General features: G+C 41.4%; 1 protein-coding gene across 1 annotated transcript in view; it reads right to left on the bottom strand.

Moving 5' to 3' along the window:
- Window positions 1–314, bottom strand: part of LOC107653336 (PDZ and LIM domain protein 7-like) — a 32,745-nt gene that overhangs the window by 23,067 nt on the left and 9,364 nt on the right. The gene's annotated exons all lie outside the window — the stretch shown is intronic.

The following is a 314-nucleotide window of genomic DNA, read 5'->3' as shown; positions in this document are numbered from 1 at the left end:
TGTGGGGTAGGTTTAGGGGTTAGCATTTTTTGTAGCATAGTGTAGGAAATCAACACTTTAATTGACACAACCAATAAAATCTTTAGAATCAGCTGTGGGGCAGAGTTTGCACTGAAGTGGATTGGGGGAAAAATTGCTCATGCGTGTCATGTGCCTGTCTGTCAATGGGAGGAAGCCATGCCCTATTTTGGAGCTCCCACCCTGTTTCGGAGTTCCCGCCCCCATTTGGAGATCTCCAATTATATGCAATAATTATGCAGAACTCTAAGGCTTAATATAATTTAAACGGATGAGTTATAAAAAAAATTACACCC

The sequence above is a fragment of the Sinocyclocheilus anshuiensis genome, unplaced genomic scaffold, assembly GCF_001515605.1.
Source record: "Sinocyclocheilus anshuiensis isolate Anshui unplaced genomic scaffold, SAMN03320099.WGS_v1.1 scaffold103, whole genome shotgun sequence".
Lineage (NCBI taxonomy): Eukaryota > Metazoa > Chordata > Actinopteri > Cypriniformes > Cyprinidae > Sinocyclocheilus > Sinocyclocheilus anshuiensis.
The sequence above is the reverse complement of the archived record's forward strand: the minus strand, read 5'-3'. Positions and strand labels throughout refer to the sequence as shown.